General features: G+C 34.1%; 1 protein-coding gene across 1 annotated transcript in view; it reads right to left on the bottom strand.

The window, feature by feature from the left end:
* Positions 1-23,114, bottom strand: part of LOC114330099 (B2 protein-like) — a 111,722-nt gene extending 88,608 nt beyond the window's left edge. Inside the window, exon 1 of the mRNA XM_050656445.1 lies at positions 23,016-23,114. The gene's annotated coding sequence lies outside the window, so the exon portion shown is untranslated. The remainder of the gene's footprint in view (positions 1-23,015) is intronic.
* Between the last annotated feature and the right edge of the window lie 2,224 nt (positions 23,115-25,338).

Below are 25,338 nucleotides of genomic sequence, written 5' to 3'. Positions count from 1 at the left end.
GGGGTGGCTGAGGTGTAAAAATGTCTTAAATAATCTAGGGGGATGTATCATTAAGAAAGCACAAGCTCAAACTTAGGCGACTAATTCCTAAAGACCTCGCAAGCTGCCCGGATCCCTAAGGGTCCAAAAACCAAAACCGTCATAGGATGATAACAGTAGGGGATGGGGGGTATAAAATGTATGTGAGGAAATTAGTGAGAAAGGAACATGAACGAGACCCAGAAACATGAACGAGACCCTCCACTTACAGTATACGTGAATACATTTTTAACTACAACATCTAGTTTACTGAATTTTAAATGATAATTTTCACAATGGAGTGTGTTGTTACATCATTTCTAATTTTAACAAGCTGTACACTGTACACCATAGTCTTTAAATATGACAGGTTAATTTTTCAACTTCCTGTGGAACTGTCATTTCTGTCTTGTCATCGTTCGTAGGTCTCTATCCATTTCATTGTTACTTGCTGTCATACTTTCACCATGTGAACAAGTAAAATCCACAGCTCAAATGTTACCTGGGGCATATTAGCAAAATGTTTTAAACATCCACGCTTAATGTAGCATTTTAAACCGATGTTTTATTGACGGACTACTTTTACAGGGCTTTGACCCACATATTTTTGTTAAATAATATCTTGGTGGTTAGGATGTACATTGCACGTGAGTATAACCTACAACTTTTCTTAACCGTAGTCAAAATTTCAATATCTTTGCATTATTTTACCAGGTTATATTCATTTTAGATAAGCACTGATGATGACTGGTACACCAGTCGAAAACTAGTTATGTGATTGTGATGTAGCCCTTTTGAGGGATTTTAAATATTCCTTTTATAAAGGATTTTACAGTTTTCTTTTACCAGAGACTAATTTAGTTATAGTAACAAAGTTAGTCATTAAATTACATACATTTGTTAATGCATGTATTTTTTATTGCCCACGTTAGTGGGTGGTCATTCGAATTATATTACATTGGTTATTACGGTCTAAATGGTAGTTAGGTCGCCATCCTAATTTATTGTTCATTTTTCTATGTTTTTGTTGAACAAATCTTCCATTTATCTTTACAAGTTTTGTTGGTCATTAGAGCAGATGATAAACCAATCTTCTGCCAATAGTCGTTTTGTAGGCATTTTACTGCCTACATTATAAATTGGGTGCCTACTATATACACTTATAATTGGGTTCCTAATTTTGGATATCCAATTTTAAAATACCTTTCCTATCCAAAATGGGGCAACCTTCATGTTCAAGGTTTTGTGATTAAAATAAAAAAAAATACTTGGCTAATATAGTCCATTCACTAACGGTAAAATATTGCAAAACCTCTAGATTTTAAAGAACCGCTTGGATTGACATGAAATTTGGTATACACATAGCTGACATGTCAAAGAAAAAAAGTGATATTGTGCCGATGTGTGCTTTTTCCTTGTGGGTGAGTTTCCCCCTTTTGGGAGTGAAAAAAATTACATTGAAAGTAAGTCTGGAAAAGGATAAACTGATCAATTCTAAGCAACTTTTTTTCTATAGAGGTTTTTCAATAAGTTTCGAGCTATTTGCGAGTCAATGTGTTCATTTTTCAACAAAAAAAACACATTATAGATTAGACGACGTTTTAGGTTTATACTCTTTGGAAGTAGTTTGACCTTTTGAATGAAATATCTCGGTTCATTCTGAAAACAATGTTCTTCTATTTCTCTGCATATTTAGATGATGTAGTCTGCTTTGTATTTACAGCATCATCTCCTTTTCCCTTTTGATAACGTTTTATATTCATCGTTTGTTCCAAATCTAGTTTGACATTCTTTTTTGCACTGAATCACGGGTCTAGGACGTTTCATCGCCGCCGTTTCGATGCCGCCAGTTCGATGCCGATGCCGGCCGATTCATCGCCAGTCAATTAATCGCTATCTGATATATTTCCGAATTTTCGACAGTTACAATTATTAGTTATTTTTAGTATTAATTAGGAATTCTAGGAAATGCGAGATATGCCCGCGATGAAATGGACTGGCGATGAACCGGCGGCATCGAAACGTCCCATTCCGCTGAATCACAGTCCAAGTGTTATCAGTTATCCATGTCTTATGGTTTATTGAAACCGGGTCGTATAATTTTTAGCAATCTCGAATTCTTTGGCTTTGAGTTTCAGGTTTTCTTCCAAGTCTTGTTGAAATTCATTGGTTTTGAAGAGTTTAGGGGCAAGCTTTTCTTAGAGGTGTACTTTTAGTGACTTTAAATGCAGTCGGGCGTTTAATACTAGGAGTTGACGGTCACTTTCACAATCTGTGCGTGGGTATGTTTTACATATGAAAGCCGAGGATTTACATCTTAATCTTATTAAGATGTAATCGATTTGTCAAAAATGAATAACCATTTTTGGTTTCGTAACAACACGAAACTACAACCGCATCATATTCTAGTTCAATCAGAGAGTGCAGCAAGCACTTCTACCGGTTTCGAAACTTATTAGTCTCTCATCAGGAGGCACATATGCTGCTCTCTCTGACCCAACCAGGACAATCCCCGGCCTGCAGTTACGGATTGCAACGAACGAAATGGCAGGGATGCCCGCCCCAGCGTCAACTGCTAGAAAAATACAAAGTTTTCAATCTAATAGCAGATAAAACAATATCAAAATATTACTCTACATCCCACCAGATTGAAAACAATGGGAATCTTCTCTGGTTACACCTCCGATGCTTCTAAAATCCGCAAGCTATAACGGATGCTGAGACTAAAGAAGATGGGGGAATTTTACAATTTATAATTCACATCTCATCTGCTCAGCCCGGTAAAGTTCCAACGAGAATGGTTCCCTTCGTAATTAAATCAGAGTAAGCATGTAATTCAAAAATGAATAACCATTTTCAATTTCGTAGAAACACGAAACTATAGCCGCATCATATTCTAGTTTAATCAGAGAGTGCAGCAAGCACTTCTACCGGTTTCGAAACTTATTAGTCTCTCATCAGGAAGCACATATGCTGCTCTCTTTGACCCAACCAGGACAAACCCCGGCGTGCAGTTACGGATTGCAACGAACGAAATGGCAGGGATGCCCGCCCCAGCGTCAACTACTAGAAAAATACAAAGTTTTCAATCTAATAGCACATAAAACAATATCAAAATATTACTCTACATCCCACCAGATTGAAAACAATGGGAATCTTCTCTTGTACTCTGATTGAAGTATGAAGGGAACCATTCTCGTTGGAACTTTACCGCGCTGAGCAGATGGGACGTGAATTATAAATTGTAAAATTCCCTCATCTTCTTTATTCTCAGCATCCGTTATGGCTTGCAAATTTTAGAAGCCTCGGATGTGTAACCGGAGAAGGTTCCCATTGTTTTCAATCTGGTGGGATGTAGAGTAATATTTTTGATATTGTTTTATGTGCTATTAGACTGAAAACTTATTATTTTATAATCGATTTGATTTATTGTTCGTCCATCTGGGCTACGCCATGTGTACAATCTACATAAGTTGTGCTGATAAAACGTGTTTGTAATTGCAAGATGATGTATAGAACTCCACAAGACGGTCACCCACGTTTCTCCTAGGATTGTAACTAGTTCCGATTAGGAACAGAGCTATACTTTCTTCCAGACAACCATAGAACATGTCTTCTTCTTGTGCAGCTGTTGCATAAGCGTATATCTGCATAAGGTATACAGAGCATTATAGTGTACAGCGCATATTGGAAGATATTCGCAATACGTTGCGAATTATTATTAATACACATTGACATAATTATCTTGACATTTTCCTTTCTTCTTATTTATTTTCTCTGAGTATGTTTTATCTTATAACCAGAGCTAATTGACAATTTACTATTAAACAAAATGAAACAATCAAAATATGTCTTCTTTCTTCTTCTTTTTGTGTAGACATGACTCTGTTTGGTTTTTCAATATGCCTCCAATAGGTTGTCATTCCATCGTATTCGTGGTCTTCCCATTGATCATCTTCCTATTCGGGAACCGTCTCTCGCCGTCCTTACTACTATATTTGTTGTTATGCGACTTATGTGGTCATTCCAATATATTTTTCTGTTTTTTTACCCAGTTATTAATATTGTCCTCTGTGCATCTCCGTCGTATATTCGCACTTCTAGGAATATCCCTTAGTGTCTTACCATCGATTTTTCGAAGTGTTTTCATCTCTGCTGTTTCTTGCATCTTTTTCCTCTCTGCATCAGTAGTGAAAGCACGCCAAATAGAATTATATTTTGCTGACGTCACAAAATCGAATTTCACAAGGCGAAAATCAACGGCTGCTACAACGACCGCTACCATCCAGTATATTCTACCACGTGGAATCAACACGAGGCTACGCCGCGTCGCAGCGTTGAACATTCTGGACCTAATTGCGACGTATTGGACAGCAAGATCCAGTGGCGGCTCGTCAGAGGAGGCAAGGGAGGCTCAGCCTCCCCATAAATTTTTTACACACTCTATACTGTTTTGTTTATCATGAATCGCGAAAACAACAATTACTCTCACTATTATACAACGTGTAAATTCCATATTATCACTAATTATCCATACGTACGGAGCATTAGCATTAGAACGCATGATCGCGTCTCAGTTTTATTACATATTATTGTAGGCAGGACCCTGGGTTATCCCGAGATGCACGAACGGAGCCGAGAAGCCCAGCTTTCTCCGTTGCTAATGCTCCGTGCAGAGCAGCAGGCGTTTAAGGAGACCCGGTCTCCTAACAGTGGCATCTACGGCGCCATCACACGCTGCCCGGAGATATACCAAGGGAGGCAGTGTAGCTTCTCAGCTCCGTTGGGTGGTTGGGTGCGTCTCGGGACAACGAATTTTAGGGTCCTGACTAAAAATAATGAAAAATCTAAAAGTGCGAATTTTGTTATGAAATTTGGTATGTGGGGTTATAATAATATTTGGAACAACTTGCTCAAATAACTTTTTCCGATATCTCTAACTCAAAGCAAAATATCGGTAATTTATCGTGTTTTTGAATTCGCAGTAGGCCGCGTTTAGAATTAAAAAAATTAAGTTGAGTATCTCAAAAAATTTGAAGCTTCATTATGTATGGACTGCAAAACTTCAAATCTGTATTTATTTTGATATGCATAGTTATCTATTTACAAATAGATGGAATTGTTAACAAATAAACGACACAAACTTTGGTATTAAACTTTTACTATTAGACTAACTATTTTTAAAATGATGATATCATGAAATTATGAATTAGGATGATATTATGAAATGTAAATAAAAAATGGTCAAAAGATGGGGCCTTAAATTACATTTTTTGGCGCATTTTTTTGCTAGTGCAAATTTGTCTAGATATTTTACAGTTAGGTATAGCCTCCCCTATTGTAAAAATCACGAGCCGCCACTGGCAAGATCAGCAATTATAAAATTATAAAACACCATGTAAAAATCAATATTTTTCAGTCTGATTAAAATCTCTAAATAAAAGTCTAATTTAAATGTTAAAGTAAAGTCTGATTTTAAATTATTGAGTTGTATCTAAAATCTTTGTTTGTCGAAATAAAAGTTTTAATTGTGAAGTTTAGTTTTTTAAAAAAGTGTTTTTCCAAAGAACATTCATAATTGGCGCAGAGTCAGTACGGAAGTGGAAGAGTCTTTACAGATCCTCGTCACTTTTAAGTGTTTGTCCACTGTTCCAAGAACCAGCCCCAGGGAAACCGTTGCAGAGTTCACCCGAGGGAATTAGCAGTTAGAAATAGAAGTTAGGAGCCTTCAGGAGCAAAGGAATGCACATCGGCATCGTCTTTATCCTGTAAGCGATTTTTATTATTACTTAGAATTAAGAAGATTAATTTTTGAAAGAGATATTAATAAATCAGACTCCTCTGAGTCCTTAGATTGAATCAGAGCTAGATTAAGAAGATAAAAACAAAGATTTGAATAAATTAATAGAAAGATTAAAATAATTTAGAAATATCTCCTCTAAGTCCTTAGATTGACTTTAGAGCCAGATTTAGAAATTTATTTAAAGAAAAATTTGAATAGCTTAATAAATACTATATATTAATAAACACTAGAGATTAATAGATAAATAATAAGCAGTTTAAGATTGATATATTTGAAATTACTATACGTATTTGACTATTGACTATATATATTGAAATTTTTTTAAATATGGCAGTTCCACAATTTGATGTGAAAAATTTATGCATTCTTCCAAATTTCGACGGAAACCCAAATGAATTACACGAATTTATTAAAGTTTCTACAATACTTCTAAACCATTATTATGATAGACTAAATGCAGCTAATATCCAAAATAAATTTTTGCTTCATGGTATTATAAGTAAATTAACAGGTAGAGCCAAAGAAGTTATATCTGTATATGGATGCGAAACTTTTGACGAAATAAAAAATGCATTAATTCAAAATTTTGGAGACCAAAGAGACGAAAATTCGCTTACAAGAGACTTAGTAAATTTAAGACAAGGAGCAACAGAATCTATCATGCATTTTTACGAAAAAATAATGGGACTTTTAAGCTGTATCAACAATTACTTAGAATTACATACTGTAAATGCCGACATTAAAAGAAGGAAACAGGAATTTTTCCGTCAACAAGCTCTTACAACATTTTTAGCAGGCCTACGAGAACCAATGGGCTCCGTTATCAGAGCAATGAGACCAGGAAGTTTAGCTACGGCGATACAATACGTACAGGAAGAAAATAATGTTAGATATCTTCAAAAAAATCAAATAAGTCAACCTTCAACATCAGGAAGAAGCGAAAATTATCAAGAACGCCGACCTCAGAGACAGCAAATGCCTTTACCTGTCCAAAAACCATTTTATCAACAGCAGAATTTTGCACCTCCACAATGGCAGCAACCAATCAGGCAATTCTACCCACAGAATCAGTTTCAACAACCCCATCGACAACAAAACTTCAACCAATTTAGACAAAATTCAAACCCTCCAGCATTCAGGACCCAGAACCAGTCAAATGTATGGGCACCCAAACCCGGACAGCCAAAGCAGCCTAGACCAACACCTATGAGTGGAATATCAGAAACCACAACCGGAGGCCGTCAAAAATTTACACCAAATTACCGAGCACAACCAAAATTCACCGTAGAAGAACTTTACAATATACAATGCCACGGAGATAAGCAAGAAGAGAATGCCGACTACAATGATTACTATGAACCTGAATACGACAATTTTCTACAAGATACATACGAAAATCAACCAACCGAATACGAAGAAAACGTAAATTTTCGAGAGGACCCACCAGAAGCAGCCGAAACGTAATTGAACTTCATTCATTTCCCGACAAGAAGGAGCTACCTTACATTGAAATTTCTGAGCCTTCTTTACGACTTTTAATCGATACAGGATCCACAAAGTCATTTCTTAATCCAGAAATAGCTTCTTTATATTTTCCAAATTATATAAAACACGAACCCTTCATCGTCACATCAATTTTTCAAAATTATTCCCAAAAATATTGTGCTGAAATTCCTTCATTTTCAGAATTTAATTCTGACAGCAAAATGAAATTTTATCTCTTCAAGTTTCACAAAACTTTCGATGGTCTTATTGGCCTCGATAATCTAAAACTCTTCGAAGCCCAATTAAACTTTCCTAAATCACTTCTAGTTACAAAAGATTTTACAATCCCTATCAAATATTATGAAACAAACAAAACACAATTTTATTCCATCCATTTGGAACCAAATTCAATTAGCCAAGTCAAAATTCCAGTCAAAGAAGAAAAAGGAACCATCATTATTCCAACTCAAAAAGTACAAGGCGTCGTAGTACGAGAAGCCCTTACTAACGCCGAGAACCACCTCGCCTGGACCGAAATTGCCAACTTCACGTCAGAACCCATTCACCTTTCTCTTATGGAACCACTCGAAAGCCAGGAAATAGACATTCAAGATTTCCATGTATATTCCATGGAAACAACCTCCGAACCAGACTACAGACAAGATATTGACGACTTAATTAAAACCGAACATCTTAACGAAGAAGAAGAGGATCAAGTTCGCCAGCTATGCCGAAAATTCTCCGATATATTCCACCAACCAGACACTCCTCTCAGCTTTACTAACGAAGTTAAACACCACATCAGAACCAAGGATGAAGAGCCTGTATATACGAAATCATACCGGTATCCGTATGTGCACAAAGAAGAAGTAAAGAAACAAATTTCTTCAATGTTAGAGCAAGGGATCATTCGACCAAGCCAATCGCCATGGTCCTCGCCCATTTGGATTGTGGCAAAGAAACCAGATTCATCCGGTAAAATAAAGTGGAGGATAGTGGTAGATTATAGAAAGGTCAACGAGAAGACAATTGACGACCGATACAGAATTCCTCACATTAGCGATATTTTGGACAAATTGGGAAGATTTACGACCCTCGACTTAGCGAGCGGATTTCATCAAATCGAGATGGCTGAAGAAGACATTCCCAAAACAGCATTTAATGTGGAAAATGGACACTATGAATATTTAAGAATGCCATTTGGACTTAAGAACGCTCCGTCCACGTTCCAACGTATGATGGACAACGTATAGTATTGAAGGGACTTCAAGGAGAAATATGTCTCGTCTATATGGATGACGTAATAGTATACTCAACATCACTACAGGAACACATAGTAAATCTCACAAAAGTATTCCAACGATTAAGAGAAGCCCGACTAAAAATCCAAGTTGACAAATGCGAATTTTTAAAAAAGCAAGTTAATTTTCTGGGACACGTAGTCACACAAGAAGGAATAAAACCGAATCCAGCGAAAATTGAAGCAATAGAAAAATATCCAATACCGAAAACAGCAAAAGAAATTAGAGGATTCCTTGGACTCTTGGGATATTACAGAAAATTTATTCGAGACTTCGCAAAAATCACAAAACCTCTAACAAGATGCTTGAAAAAGGACCAAAGATCGAACATACACCCGAATTTGTAGAATGCTTTGAAACATGCAGGAAATTATTAATGAATGAGCCTTTATTGCAATATCCAGATTTTTCCAAACCGTTTAACCTCACAACAGATGCCAGCAATTTTGCTATCGGAGCAGTACTTTCCCAAGGACCAGTTGGCAGTGATAAACCAATTGCCTTCGCTTCCGGGACACTAAATGAAACTGAGACCAAATACTCAACAATAGAAAAGGAAATGCTAGCAATGGTGTGGGCAACTAAGTATTTCCGACCCTACCTATTTGGAAGGAAATTTAAAATATTTTCAGACCACCGTCCCTTGCAATATCTATTTTCCCTAAAGGAACCCAACTCCAAACTAGTACGTTGGAGATTAAAATTAGAAGAATTTGACTACGAGGTAATTTACAAAAAAGGAAAAGCTAATACCAATGCCGACGCACTGTCTCGAATCGAAATTCACACAAAGGAAACTAAGGACATCGATTCACAAATTAAGGAAGTCTTTGACGACTTAGTAGACATGGAAGACGATGGATGGTCAACGACTAATAATACAGATGCAGATCGAATAATCGACGAGATTTTAGAAGAAAAAGCAACAGAATTAATCCAAAAAAAACATCCCAGAAGACACTGTTGAAGACGAAGATCCAAACATCCAAGAAGACACTGTTGAAAACGAAGATCAAAACATGGATGAAGACGGAAATGAAACAATACATACAGCAGTAGAAAACCCAATTCTTGGTATACCTATTTCGGAAAAACCACTTAACTTCTACAATAACCAAATTATAGTCAAAATCGTCAACTACAATCCACGACCTCCAGCAATTATACAAACCTTTCCGAATAAAAGACGTTACCATATCCAGCTATCGAAAGGTCAGCTAAAAGCTGATACCATAAAAATTTTTAAGGAACACCTCAACCCGAAAAAGAAGTATGCAATTTTATTTGAAGCAGAAGAAGAAATTTTTGCAGAAATTTGCGAAATTATCAGAAAAACTTTCAAAAACAACGCATATGACTTAGTAAAATGTAATCTTTTATTGGAAGATGTTAATCTAGAAGAACAACAAAAAGAAAAGAAATTATAAAAAACTATCATGAAGGTAAAACGAACCATAGAGGAATAGCTGAAACAGAATGCCAAATAAGAAGAAGATATTACTGGCCTAATATGAAGAAAGACATAGAAGATATCATAAACTTCTGCGATATATGTCAAGAAAATAAATATGACAGACTTCCTCCCAAACCAAAATTTATGGTTACTCCAACTCCCACTAAACCACTGGAAATAGTTCACATCGATTTATTCCAGGCTGATGGACAGAAGTTTCTAACCATAATAGACGCATTTTCGAAGTATGGACAAGCCTATCCAATAAATGGAGGAAACGCAATCAATGTACTCAACGCCCTACTAATTTTTATAACCCATCATGGACTCCCAACAATGATAGTAGCAGATAATGGTACGGAATTCAAAAATGGAGTAATACAAGAATTTGTAGACTCCCATAAAATCTCAATCCACTATACGACACCAGAGAATCCGCAATCCAACGGGATGATTGAGAGATTTCATTCTACATTAATCGAACATCTTCGAATCCTAAGGAACACCAAGGCAAAGCTCCCGATAAAAGAACAAATGCTATATGCTATAATTGGGTACAATAATTCCATACATTCCGCAACGAAGTTACGACCCATTGACATATTAAACGGCCATATCGACGCAAAAGATCCCTTTGACGTTGACATACAGAAAGTAATACTGAATAATTATATTCAAAATCATAGAGAGATAACAAAGGAATTATACAAGGAAGTAAATCAGCATATAGTCCTGTCGCCAGGGGGGGTACAACGGCCTCCTTAATTCAGATGGACTTACCCAAGTTTTTTTTATATATTTTGACCCGCAGAATACGAATTTTTTGGGTAACAGTTGATCCGGATGTCGATAAGATTGTTATAGACAAAGAACTTGAGGAATTACATAACAGCGATTTCTCGCAAAACAAAACATCTTTTTGTATTTTTTGGGTCATTTTAAGCAAAAAATATTCCTACAAGTTTTTTCGTAGAATGCATAGTTTTCGAGATAACCGCGGTTAAACTTTCAAAAAATCGAAAAATTGTAAATTTTAAACCCGAATAACTTTTGATTAAAAAATAAAGTAGCAATTCTGCTTACCGCATTTGAAAGTTTAAGTCAAATTATATCGGTTTTGATTATTTGCATTGCTAAAAATTTATTATTTTATTGTTAAACAAAGCTGTAAACTGTAGTAAACACCTAGTATGTGAGTGATGTTTTCTATGATTTCTCATTTAAAATCGAACGAGTAGGTAGAGTAGCTACAAGTGCAAGCGAGGCAATTTCTACGTAGCATGCGGTAAAACGCATGTATTAGGCACGGGAAACCTATGTGTTTATAGATTAGTTTAACAATAAAAAAATTAATTTTTAGCAATGCAAATAATCAAAACCGATATAATTTGACTTAAACTTTCAAATGCGGTAAGCAGAATTGCTACTTTATTTTTTAATCAAAAGTTATTCGGGTTCAAAAATTGCAATTTTTCGATTTTTTGAAAGTTCAACCGCGATTATCTCGAAAACTATGCATTCTACGAAAAAACTTGTAGGAATATTTTTTGCTTAAAATGACCCAAAAAATACAAAAATATGTTTTGTTTTGCGAGAAATCACTGTTATGTAATTCCTCAAGTTCTTTGTCTATAACAATCTTATCGACATCCGGATCAACTGTTACCCAAAAAATTCGTATTCTACGGGTCAAAATATATAAAAAAAACTTGGGTAAGTCCATCTGAATTAAGGAGGCCGTTGTACCCCCCCTGGCGACAGGACTAATATGCAAGAAAATAAAAATAAAGTCATCGAAAATAGAAACAAATCGAGACAAGACCCTATTACGTATAAACCAAGCACAAAAATTTATACCCGAAAAACAGTCACTAGGAATAAATTACTTCCACGATATTCTGCAAAACTTATAAAGAAAAATAACGAAGTTACTGTAAAAACATCAAAAGCTACAATACATAAGAAGAACATAAAACATCAACCTAAATCAAAAACTAATTCGGAACCTTCCCCACAAGATCAGCCAGACGATAGGAAAGAAATTAAAGATAAAGAAACTGAAAAACAAACCAGAAATAATTCCCCTCAACCTGGGACAAGCAAGGATATAGATTACTAACATACAACAAAAAAAAATGATAAAGAAAAAAATAAATTTATCTTTTCAAAATATCCAGAGTTATTAAATTCAAGAGCAAACGTTCCAGATAAATCGCGAATACTTCCCAAAAATTAGGACTACAGAAATTCAAACCATTCAGGATAGACCACATCCCTTTAGAAAAATTCCATAAACTTTCCGAAGGAAGAAGAAGAAGAACATCCAGAAAAAATAACCCAAAATTATGGAACCATAGCCATAGCCATTTTTTGGTTAACTCCTGTATAGATTTTTATTAAAATTATTTGCCTTGTATATGTTACAGATACAAAAAACAAATTCTAGCAACGAAATTCCAAGAGATGCCAATCCAAAAGTTTTGTTCATCCCTTACAAAACTTCTTCAGGGGATGGAGTAGTTATAGTACAACGACCGCTACCATCCAGTATATTCTACCACGTGGAATCAACACGAGGCTACGCCGCGTCGCAGCGTTGAACATTCTGGACCTAATTGCGACGTATTGGACAGCAAGATCAGCAATTATAAAATTATAAAACACCATGTAAAAATCAATATTTTTCAGTCTGATTAAAATCTCTAAATAAAAGTCTAATTTAAATGTTAAAGTAAAGTCTGATTTTAAATTCTTGAGTTGTATCTAAAATCTTTGTTTGTCGAAATAAAAGTTTTAATTGTGAAGTTTAGTTTTTTAAAAAAGTGTTTTTCCAAAGAACATTCATAATTCGCGTATGTCATTATTGGTCTGATGACTGTTTTGTATAAATTCTACCTTTCATTTCTTTTCCGATATTTTTATTTCTTCATCTTGTTTCATTTAGGCAACCTGCGGCTCTGTTTGCTCTACAGAAGTTTAGTTTATTACAGTTGACAGATTAAAAGCTGTCAGCTCTAATTTACATCTTAATAGATCTAATTACATCTTTAAAGATTATTATTGCGTAGCAGATTATTTTAGGATGTTTTTCTCCAATTTCGTATCCTTTTATTTCTAATTTTTTTATTATTAAGTCACTATCAAGTTAAACAATAGAAGACTCAGGGAATCCCCCTGTTTTATCCCATGGCCAGCTTCAATTATTGGGGGTGAGATAGTCATGTTTCTACTTTTACTTTCATTGTGGTGTTCTGGTAGATATTTTCGATCGTTTTCATTATTCTATGTATAACATGTTCTATGTATGCAATATATTTATAACGTCCTTTAATTTGACCTCGTCAAATGCCTTCTTGGTCCACGAGACATAAATATGCAGGTTTGTTTTATTTTAACAACTTCTCGTAAACCTGCCTCATTATCAAAGTTGTATACCTTATTATTTTCTTAATTTAATTGACTCAAGATTGATTTAATAATAGCATCACACGGTATCTGTTTTAGTATTATAACTGATATCCATGACCTATAATCACCCACCATTGAAAAGAAAACCAGAACTTAATAGCATAAAATAATCAACTAATAACAGGTATAATAAGAAATAGTACATAAAAGTACTTATTTAAGACATAAATATTAAAATTATCAGAAATGAATAACCATTTTCAATTTCGTTGCAAAACGAAAACACAGCCGAACCATATTCTAGTACAATCAGAGAGTGCTGCAAGCACCCCTACCGGTTTCGAAACTTATTAGTCTCTCATCAGGAGGCACATATGCTGCTCTCCCTGATCCAACCAAAACAAACCCCAGCGTGCAGTCCCGGATTGCAACGAACGAAATGGCATAGATGCCCTAGCGGCAACTGCTAGCAAAAAGACTAAGTTTTCACTCTAATGGCATATAAAACAACATAATGCTATTCTACATCCCACCAGAATGAAAACAATGGGAACCTTCTCTGGTTACACCTCCGAGGCTTCTACAATTTGCAAGCCATACGGATGCTGAGACTAAGGAAGATGAGGGAATTCTACAATTTACAATTCACGTCCCATCTGCTCAGCGTGGTAAAGTTCCAACGAGAATGGTTCCCTTCATACTCCACACAGAGTAAATGTAAATCAAAAATGAATAACCATTTTCAATTTCGTTGCAAAACGAAAACACAGCCGAACCATATTCTAGTACAATCAGAGAGTGCTGCAAGCACCCCTACCGGTTTCGAAACTTATTAGTCTCTCATCAGGAGGCACATATGCTGCTCTCCCTGATCCAACCAAAACAAACCCCAGCGTGCAGTCCCGGATTGCAACGAACGAAATGGCATAGATGCCCTAGCGGCAACTGCTAGCAAAAAGACTAAGTTTTCACTCTAATGGCATATAAAACAACATAATGCCATTCTACATCCCACCAGAATGAAAACAATGGGAACCTTCTCTGGTTACACCTCCGAGGCTTCTACAATTTGCAAGCCATACGGATGCTGAGACTAAGGAAGATGAGGGAATTCTACAATTTACAATTCACGTCCCATCTGCACGCTGGGGTTTGTTACGCTGGGACTGCACGCTGGGGTTTGTTTTGGTTGGATCAGGGAGAGCAGCATATGTGCCTCCTGATGAGAGACTAATAAGTTTCGAAACCGGTAGGGGTGCTTGCAGCACTCTCTGATTGTACTAGAATATGGTTTGGCTGTGTTTTCGTTTTGCAACGAAATTGAAAATGGTTATTCATTTTTGATTTACATTTACTCTGTGTGGAGTATGAAGGGAACCATTCTCGTTGGAACTTTACCGCGCTGAGCAGATGGGACGTGAATTGTAAATTGTAGAATTCCCTCATCTTCCTTAGTCTCAGCATCCGTATGGTTTGCAAATTGTAGAAGCCTCGGAGGTGTAACCAGAGAAGGTTCCCATTGTTTTCATTCTGGTGGGATGTAGAATAGCATTATGTTGTTTTATATGCCATTAGAGTGAAAACTTAGTCTTTTTAAAATTATCAGCTTTATCGCTTGTCTTTACGACTGTCTAGAGTCTAGGTGATTACACAATGTCATTTACTTTTAGTTTTATAGTATCTTTTGGAAGTAAATAATTATCCATTGGATTTCTCTAGCCTTTGTAGTCAAAAATATAGATGAAATCGATAAATTCATTTTTTTAATACTCTTATTTATTATTAAACTATTGTTTTTAGTCCAGGAGGGATAGGTTTTGAATTGAACAATTTCCATATAGTGGAGTCACTGAAGGTGGATATGAGCTATTACCTCCGATTTCGTTGAACCTCCATCGATTTGCATGAAAATTGTTGAGTGGTTAGAGGATATCTCAAGGAACAAAGGTGACATGGTGCCAACTTGCGCTTTTACCCTGGGGGTGTATGCCACCCCTTCTCGGGGGTGAAAATTATTTTATTAAAAATAACCCCATAATTCGATAGAGGGACAAATTTCAAGCAAAATTGGTTATATAAAGTTATTAAAATAAATCAAAACTTTTTGAGTTGTTAAAGATCAACGATTTTAATTTTTCTTGAGAAAAATGCATGTTTTTGTTTAAAAACTTATTATTATCAAAATTGAAGATAATAAAAAATGAAATAAACCCCTTACTAGAAAAACCTTTTAATGTTAACTAAAGGTGAGTTAAAGGTAATTGAATGTATATTTTTTTCGGCGAGTAAAAAACTCTAAGTATTCAAGCTGAAATAACGGGAAACTGATGCATTTTATAACATAAACTGATTAAACGTTTGTCAAAGTACTTAAAAATATCTATTAAATGAGCCCCCGAACATGTTGATAGCGTTAAAATTTATGCTCCAAAATTTTTTTAAAAATTATCTTTTAAAATTTTTTTCAAAAAATGTTATTGTTTTTTTTTTAATAACTCCGTTCGTGTTTACAAAATCAGGTTCATCTAAAAACTGTTTAAAAGTTAGTTCTAAGTGCTATTTAATCACGTTGAATCTAATCTTTTAAACCCCTTAGTTTTTTTTAAAATAAAAGGTTAAATGACCCCGGTTGCATTGTTTTCACAGCAAAATTTAAGATTTAAACGTAAGAAACATATAGAAATAGTAAAACAGGTAAAATATTTGGCACAGAAAAAACTAAAATTTGGTTATATATAATTTTTTACATATATTGAGTATTTTTGGAGTTATTATCAAAAGAATATGAGAATTACAATAATTTTAAAAATTGTGATTTTTTAAAATATACCTTTTTTCAAAAATATGCATTCTAAACCTGTCAAAATTATCGAAAACATTACTTATGCTAGCATAAAGAAGTTCTTGTAAGGATTACTACAAATTTTAATTTTTGTGGAAATGGCGTATGTTTTATTTTTCATTTTTTCCTAAAAAATTCGAAACGGTTCTTTTATTTTCATTATAACTTGCTTAATTTTGACGCTATTATCTTGTTCTAAAGCTCATTTGATAGGTATTCCGAAGTACTATGACAAATGTTTAGCAGGAATATTTTATACATTACATCGTTTTCCCGTTATTTAAGCTTGAATATTTAGATTTGAAACTTAGAAGGGGTAAACCCTGTAGTTGGCTGTATACCTTCGTTAAAACAACGTAGAATGAAGTAAACACTTCTGTTGTATGTAGGTATATAATTTATTAAAATTCTTAAAATTTATCCACAAGGGAGTGGAAGTACAGAACGTTTTCGGTCAAACTGACCATCATCAGTGTAAACGTCCAGTGTACAAGTAATTGAAACTAGCCACTTCAATAGGTGTAAAAACCTCTAAATAACATTATTGCTACATTATATGCTATATAGTAGTCGACATTAAGTCGATGTCTTAAGATTATAAATATCACATGTGGATGTATGTCATCCTTGCTCGGAAATTGCACAAGGTTTTTGTGATCAGGTGAGAGGTTTACAACCAACTTAGTTGGTATATAAGTATAGTACAAAGGTAAGGTTACATGCATTATCTACAAAAACTTGTTAGATTTTATTATATCTAATATCGATGTCGCAACCAGCACCAACTAAATCAATGCCACCTAACTTGTACCCTCCACTACGACAGACACAAATTCCACTAGTGCCGATCACATATCATAGTTCTGCTTCAAATTATCAATTACAACGATTACCATCCACCAGTGAGGAAGTGGAAGCAAAAGTGAAAGTTGAAAATGAACTGACTGAGGATATCCAGATTCGTCGTGGGGTGCGCCAAGGGTGTATTTTATCACCATTGTTATTTAATTTATATAGTGAAGCCATCTCAGAATTAGCGTTGTACCCCAGGCCGTGGGTGAAAAAACGTGATATAATTCAGGAATTTTTGAAACCTATCAGGTGTTGTAAAGGACGATGCCAGGAATAACTTATACTAAAATGTAACCAAAAATTTTGTGCGGTTTTTTATTTATGACGATTTTCATTTGTTAAATTTACAATTTTTAAAGATTTTTAATTTTGCAGCTTAGGATATTCATTTTAGAGAAAAACTCTTAAATAGAAAATTGTAGTAAATTAAAAAACCTACAATTTGAGCTATGGCAAGTTTAATTTCGTTAATACGTTATTGCAAAACAGCCTGCGAAAAGTCCAAAATGGCCGTTTTTTGCAATTGCCTTATTTATTGTAAAAATAACTTTTATGTATTTTTTAAGGCTTTAGAATGAAGATCTTTCAATACTAAATATAAAAAAAATTTGTAGTGCCCGATTGGTGAACTTCTTGTTTAGATATTATAATTTGTTTATCCCAAGAGGTGAAATGTCCAAGGCTATAACTTTTTGAAAAAAAATCGTACAGAGTTAATCCAAGATCCACTCTCCTTCTAAAGACTTATATTTTCATATTCTGATGTAAATCAATGCGTATAGCATTTTTCAACCTATTATTTCGGGTTTGAAAATAAGGGGGCAAATTTCGTTAAAAACACTTAGAACTGAAGCCGCCCCTGTACATCCTATGAGTTTTTAACTTGCAGGTTATTGTTGCTGAAGACAAAATAAAGATTCAAAACTAAATAAAAATTTTGTACGACCAACTGAAGCTGAGATAATTGTTTTTGTTTTCGTAAATCGTAGTGACTTTATTTATAACAATTAAGAAATTATTTCACAGTCATTGACTAAAGAAAGACTGATGTTATCTTTAAATAACAATTATTTTAACCGAAAATTACATTTAGTTATTAAAAATGATTTTTAAAGTGTAATGGAGATTTATTTTTCGTTACGACTATGATTTATTGTGTCGGTTGCCCTTAGCAACGGCTAGCAACTTATAATACGGTTTGTATCACGGTTTTTGCTTTAAATTTTAAAGCACCGCTTGGATTGACATGAAATTTAACAAACACATAGATAACATGTTAAAGAATAAAAATGATATTGGGCCTCTGTGTGCTTTTGTCCTGGGGGTGAGTTTCACCCCTTATGAGGGACGAAAAAATATATGTTCAAAATAAGTTCGGAAATGGATAAAACCTCTAATTCTAAGCACTTTTCGTTCTACAGCATTTTTTCACCAAGTTAATACCTTTCGAGTTATTTTCGAGTAAATACCTAAATTTTTCAACAACAAAAAAAACACGTTTTTAGGCGATTTTTGACAAATAACTCTAAAAAATAAGTGTTTTATTGAAAAAATGGGTTTTAACAAAAATATAGAAAATTGAAAATTGAAAAAAATTATGTATGCATGAAATCTCTAGACACAGTATAAACAAAGTTCTAGCTAATGAAAATAGGTTCATATCCGTCAAATTTCAAAGTGAATTATTTCAACGTGAAATAATCAAAAAAATCATGCACTTTTTGGAGAAAAATCATTTTTTAAAGTATTTAAATAATATGTATATATGTTTTTAAAAAATGTTTTAGCATCAAAAGTAAGAAAGTTACTCTGAAAATAAAGTTGATCTCTTTTTTTGGTCAAAAAACTCGAAAGTCAACCCCCAATTAGCATCTTAAATCAAATTAATCATTACTGCTTCACAAGTTACTTTGCTCATGTATTATTTATATGATCTGTAAGTATCATCGGTTCAAAGGGCTTATTAAAAAATTGGTTTTAAAGTAAATCTGTTTTAATTTTTAATTAAAAAAAATGTTTTTTTCTAAATAACTTAAAATTTATTAATGTGATCAAAAATCCCAAAGAGTAGAAAAATTTAGTTTTTGCTGTTACGAATATTTTGGATTTTTTTCTTTTTTTAAAGGCAAAAATTTGTTAAGATATGGCTGTTCTAAATTTGCATACACTCGTGATTATTGACTAGTTCAAGTCCTTTTAACTACTGCCCCTTCAAAAATAAGCACTTTGAACCGATGAAACTTACAGACATAAACGACATATACACGAGGAGTAAAACAACATTGAAGTAAAATTGATTAATTTAATTTTTGATGCTAATTAGGGGGTGACTTTCCCGAGTTTTTTGACCTAAAAAAGAGATCAACTTTATTTTCAGCGTAACTTGCTTACTTTTGATGCTATAAACTTTTTTAAAACCGATATACATATTTTTTAAACACTTTAAAAAAGTTGTAATGATTTTTCTTCAAAAAGTACATGATTTTTCGGTTATTTCACGTTGAAATAATTCACTTTGAAATTTGACGGATATGAACCTCTTTTTCATTAGCTAGAACTTTGTTTCTACTGGGTCTAGAGATTTCACGCGTACACCGGTTTTTTCAATTTTTAGTTTGCTATATTTTTGTTAAAACTCTTTTTTTTTTTTAATAAAATACTTACTTTATGAGTTATTTGTCAAAAACCGCCTAAAAACGTGTCTTTTTTGTTGTTGAAAAATGAAGGTATTTACTCGAAAATAACTCGAAAGGTATTAACTTGGTGAAAAAATGCTATAGAACAAAAGGTGCTTAGAATTAGACGTTTTATTCATTTCCGAACTTATTGTGAACATATATTTTTTCACCCCTTATAAGGGGTGAAACTCACCCCTAGGACAAAAGCACACAGAATTTCAATATCATTTTTATTCTTTAACATATTATCTACGTGTTTGCCAAATTTCATGTCAACCCAAGCAGTGCTTTAAAATTTAAAGCGAAACTCGTGATTCAATGTATTATAAGTTGTTAGCCGTTGCTAAGGGCAACCGACACAATAAATCACAGTCGAAACGAAAAATAAATCTCCACTACAGTTTAAAAATCATTTTTTAAAATTAAATGTAACTTTTGGTCAAAATAATTTTTATTTTAAGATAATATCAGTCTTTCTTTAGTCAATGACTGTGAAATAATTTCTTAATTGTTATAAATAAAGTCACTACGATTTAAGAAAACAAAAACAATTATCTCAGCTTCAGTTGGTCGTAGAACATTTTTATTTGGTTTTGAATCTTTATTTTGGCTTCAGCAACAATAATCTGCAAGCTAGAAACTCACAGGATTTACAGGGGCGGCTTCAGTTCTAAATGTTTATAACTAAATTTGCCCCCTTATTTTCAAACCCGAAATAAGAGGTTGAAAAATGTTATACGCACTTATTTGCATCAGAATATGAAAATATAAGTCTTTATAAGGGGAGTGGATCTTGGATTAACTCTGTACGATTTTTTTTTTCAAAACGTTATAGCCTATGGACATTTGACCTCTTGGGATAAACAAATTATAATATCTAAGCAACAAGTTCACAAATCGGGCACTACAAATTTTTTTATGTTTAGTATTGAAAGATCTTCATTTTAAAGCCTTAAAAAATATATAAAAAATATTTTTACAATAAATAACGCAATTACAAAAAACGGCCATTTTGGACCTTTCGCAATAATGTATTAACTAAATTAAACTTCCGATATCTCAAATTGTAGGTTTTTTAATTTACTACAATTTTCTATTTAAAACTTTTTCTCTAAAATGAATATCCTAAGCTGCAAAATTAAAAATCTTTAAAAATTGCAAATTTAACAAATGAAAATCGTCATAAATAAAAAACCGCAAAAAATTTTTGGTTACATTTTAGTATAAGTTATTCCTGGGATCGTCCTTTACAATACCTGATAGGTTTCAAAAATTCCTGAATTATATCCTGAAATCGACCTATTTTTCACCCACAGCTTGGACTATTGGCCGAAGTCAATGAAGGCCTAATAATAAACGGTGAGCCACTTAATAATATAAGGTATGCTGACGATACCGTACTTTTAGCGGGAACACTAGAAGAATTGCAACACCTTGCTCAACAACTAAATATACATTGCAACGATTATGGACTAAAAATAAATTTGAAGAAAACCAAGTTCATGGTATTTACAAAAGCACAAAACATCAGAGTTAGACTAGTACTGGATAATACAGAAATTGAGCAAATATCTTCGTACAAATACCTTGGAGCATGGATCACAGAAGATACTGATCAGACAAAAGAAATAAGATGCCGCATTGAAATTGCACGATCCATTTTTAACAGAATGAAGAAACTTTTCTGTAATCGCAATATCAATATAACGCTCCGGATAAGAATGCTTCGTTGTTATATTTTCTCCACCCTTTTGTATGGGGTTGAGGCATGGACACTAAAACAATCCCACATTAAAAACCTGGAAGCATTCGAAATGTGGTGTTATAGACGTATTCTGAAAGTATCATGGACAGATCGTAAAACAAACGCACAAGTGCTCGAACAACTAGGAAAACAATGCGAAGTCTTAAATTCCATAAAAATCAGGAAGTTGGAGTACTTGGGGCACATCATGAGAGGTGAAAAATACGAACTATTAAGGAATATAATGCAGGGCAAAATCAAAGGCAGAAGAAGCGTAGGAAGACGTAAAATCTCGTGGCTACGCAATCTCCGTGAATGGTTTGGATGCAGCTCAATTGAACTGTTCCGGCGCGTAACCAACAAAATTATAATTGCCAGAATGATTTCCAATCTTCGATAGGAGCGGAACTTTAAGAAGAAGAAGAAGTGAGGAAGATGAAGAAAACAACGAACCAGCTAGCAGCAACGATTGGCAAGATATTAGAAGCAAAAAAGAAGAAAAATCAGAAAAACAATAGACAATTCAAACAGTACAAATATTATTGTAACAGAAAATAGATTAGAAGCGCTAGAAAATGAAGTAACCCCTCCCAAGGAGAACAACACAGCAAACCCTCCACCAATTTTCATACACGGTGTATAAGACTATCAAAAAATGGTACAAAAAATTAAGGATGTAGCAGAACGGGAAGACTATCATACAAAAAGTTTAACTAACAATGTCGTAAAATTAAGTTGTGGCACGTCAGATACATATAGAAAAATGGTTAGATATTTTAATGAACATAACATTTATCACCACATGTATCAGTTAAAACAGGATCGAGCCTATAGAGTTGTAATAAAATACCTTCACCACTCTACTAACACCGAGGACATAAAAAACGAACTCCTAAAACTGGGTCATAAAGTTCGAAATATAATAAATGCACAACACAGAATTACTAAAGAGCCACTTAATTTGTTCTTCGTGGATCTCGAACCGGCAGCAAATAACAAAAATATTTATAACTTAAGGGGGCTACAGAAGAGAGTTATTGAAATTGAACCTCCCCGAACAACCAAAAATCGCATAATACAATGCATGAGATGCCAATCATACGGTCACTCCAAGTCATATTGCAATAAACCATTTGTATGCGTCAAATGTAACCACAACTTGTAAGAAGACTAGAGAAACTCCAGCAAAATGTGCATTATGTGGTGGGCATCACCCCGCAAATTATAAAGGATGTGAACATTACCAAAAAATTTATAACATTAATAACAGGTATTATAACAGAGGAAACGTATTAAATCCAGCAATAAATCAAATACATACACAACCCAGAATATATATACACAACCCAGGATTCAGAATCAGTATGAAAGTTACGCTCAAGCTGCAGCAAATAATCAGAACAATAACGAAGATACAGCGAGTATACTTACCAAATTTCTAGAAGAGTTTAAAAATTTATTTAATCAGCTAATGCAACAAAACAGTATGGTGCTCAACATGATTTCCATGCTAGTAAATAAAGTAAACTAACAATGTCAAAGTTCATAAGAATTGCCCAATGGAATGCCAATGGTCTTCCTAATCTAAAGGAGGTTCTTAATTTTGTCCAGACTACAGTGTTGCCGATACTCCAAAATTTCTTTAAAGTATAATATATACAAAGTTGCTTCAATTTATTAGTGAAGGCCCATTGAAATTTTAAGAACCTAGTTAACTAATTTATATATTTTTTAAGAATTTTTTCAAATTATCTTTCTAACAGTGTCATACGCTAACAATTGAATACTTAAGTAGGGAAAACCTTTTCAAAATATATAAACTTTGAAATTTTAGGAAATATATCTGACAACCTTGATTCGAAAGCCGGTCTCTTTGATATCAATATGACTGCTGATTATGTTGGAAAATTATTAGTGGATAAACTGTACAGCCCACGGAGGTTAAGCCATATTGATAAGAGAAACTATAAAACATTATGAAATGCTAAAATACGAAACAAATCCCATTCAAGCAACATCGATAAAAATACAAACTCTTCCATATGATATAACTGTCACAGGAATTTATTGTCCGCCCAGGCATAGACTTACAAAAGATCTACCCTTTTTCGAAACTCTAGGGCCAAAATTTATAGCAGGTGGAGATTACAACTGTAAACATACGCTATGGGGTTCACGCCTAACAACCACTAAAGGCAGAGAGCTAGCAAAAGTTATCCAGGATAAAAGCTACTCATTCCTATCGACGGGATCACCGACATATTGGCCAACCGATCCAAATAAAACACCAGACCTATTGGATTTCTTTATTACAAACGGAATATCTCAATCATATACAGATGTAGTACCAAGTTTTTGATTTATCATCAGATCATAGTCCCATAATTGTCATAATTAGCACAACGGTGATAATCAAAAAACCAACACCTCGACTGCATAGCTTCAAAACAAACTGGGACACATACCGGCTAATCATAGAACAGGAAGTAAATCTACTAGTGAAATTGCAAACTCCCGAACAAATAGAAACAGAAACTAATAATCTAATCAACTTACTTCAAAATGCTGCTAAACAGTCTACCCCTCAACCTGGACAAAAAATGTTCAACCAACATTCCTCTTGAAATAAAAAGACTAGCAGCAGAAAAACGAAAAGCCAGATCAATTTGGCAAAGAACTCACAGACCAGACGACAGAACAATTTATAATAACAAAAACAAAACTAAAAACTTAAAAACAGCTCTAGAACAGATGAGAAACAACGCATTTGAAAACTATGTATCAAACCTTTCGCGTCAAGATAACTCTATCTGGAAACCAATCAAAAACAAAAATAAACCAATAAATACTTCACCTCCAATTCGGAAAAACTCAATACCACCAGGACCATGGGCAAAAAGCAACAAAGAAAAAGCTGATTTATTTGCTGAACATCTAACTGAAGTCTTCAAGCCACACGACAATGACCAAGTACAAGAAGTAGAGCAGGAACTAGCCTTACCAATTAATCAACAAAAGCGACTAACTTTAATTACACCGAAGGAGATCAAAGATGAAATTAATCATTTGAATGAAAAGAAGGCACCAGGCACTGATCTCATAACAGCAACAATGCTAAAACAACTTCCTAAAAAAGGTATAATGAAGTTATTGTACATATTAAATGCAATCTTAAGACTTAATTATTGGCCTATATCACTAAAAATTGCTTAAGTATTATGCTACCGAAACCTGGTAAAGCTTTAACCGATGTTTCATCATACCGCCCAATAAGTCTACTGCCAATAATGTCAAAACTTCTTGAAAAGCTGTTGAATTATGAGCGACCTAGAATTCCAAAACTGGATCCCAGAACACCAATTTGGATTCCGGCAAAGTCATTCTACAGTGCAACAATGCCATCGCATATCAAATGTAATTAATAGAGCTTTGGACAATAAACAGTATTACACAGAAGCCTTTCTGGACATCAGCCAAGCATTTGATAAGGTGTGGCACCCAGGATTACTTAATAAAATCAAAAAATCCCTACCCAACAAATACTTTGACTTATTAAAATCATATCTAAATCACAGAGAATTTGAAACTAAAGTGGAGGATGAACTATCAAACCGTAACAAAATTCAATCAAGAGTTCCATAAGGTAGTATATTGGGTCCACTTCTTTATGTACTGTACACATCCGATTTACCAACCTCTCCACAAACCACCATTGGAACTTTCGCTGATGACACAGCAATATTTGCAACTGAAG

The sequence above is a fragment of the Diabrotica virgifera genome, chromosome 7 (genome assembly GCF_917563875.1).
Source record: "Diabrotica virgifera virgifera chromosome 7, PGI_DIABVI_V3a".
Taxonomy (NCBI): Eukaryota; Metazoa; Arthropoda; class Insecta; order Coleoptera; family Chrysomelidae; genus Diabrotica; species Diabrotica virgifera.
Note: the sequence above shows the minus strand (reverse complement) of the source record. Positions and strands in the feature narration are given on the sequence as shown.